Below are 1,088 nucleotides of genomic sequence, written 5' to 3'. Positions count from 1 at the left end.
ACTCACAGACATAATTCAATACAGTTTTTAGGAAAACTTGTCAGAGTGGTTTCCTAATAAATAATATGCAAATATAGCAACTATGACTGAGGAGCAGGCGTTACTCTGGCACCTCTGTGCACCCTTCATCCAAGCTACTCAATACTGCCCCTGCAGCCATAAGAAGTTAATGAAGCCAGTTTTCTCCTTTCACATTTGTGGCAGTGAGTCCTCTAATCTTGTGGCTAGAACTTTAGAAAGCAATTTTCTATCCACATTCAAAGGGAAATGGGTCTGTACGGGAACAAGATCCTGGGCATTTTCTTTTTGAGAATAAGTGATATGTTGGCTTCCCTCAGTGTTTGAGGGAGGCAGTCATTTGAAAATGATGGTTAAACATATCAAGCAATGGCTCAAAATCAGGCCTTGGAACTCCTTATAGAACTCACTACAAAACCCGTCTGGTCCTGGGGCCCTACCATTTTGCAGAATCTTAATACAAACAGTACTCTTTCCTGAGTCATTTAAGAAATTTTATTCAAATTTTAACAAATCTTTATGCCTCAGAACTGACAAGACGCACCCAAATTAATGGAGGACTTATTTCTAAGATTGTTCTTCGTGCACAGTATAATTTAAACCGTACCCCCTCGCCCGACACGGGCGCGACCAGGCCTCGACACATGAAACAACGGTCAACCCACGAACCCGTCGTTAACCGCATCGCTCACAAAAGCCACGCCTTGCGGGCAAGGGCAACACTTACTTCTATGCGTTTTCAGAGCAAGTGACGTAACTGATAAGACGCTCACTAGCGCGTACCCGCTACTAGCTAAGCGCATTTCACATCCGTTACATTCGGAGATAGTAGGGAGCTCAGAGGTCTCTCCTTAATGCACCTTTTATCGGTAATAGGTGCATTAAGGAGAGACCTCTGTTCATTTATCAATTTATTTTCATATAAATMATTGCCATCAGACTCAGTAATAGTAGCAATTGACTGTGAGTCAGCTCTCTTTTTGCTAGGTACGCCAAGTACTTTCCTGGTTTATCACCATGTTCATATAGCTCTTGCCTGACAAATCTCATCTTCTTTTCAGCGTCCTGTG

The sequence above is a fragment of the Salvelinus sp. IW2-2015 genome, linkage group LG19, assembly GCF_002910315.2.
Source record: "Salvelinus sp. IW2-2015 linkage group LG19, ASM291031v2, whole genome shotgun sequence".
In the NCBI taxonomy this organism is placed as follows: Eukaryota; Metazoa; Chordata; class Actinopteri; order Salmoniformes; family Salmonidae; genus Salvelinus; species Salvelinus sp. IW2-2015.
The sequence above is the reverse complement of the archived record's forward strand: the minus strand, read 5'-3'. Positions refer to the sequence as shown.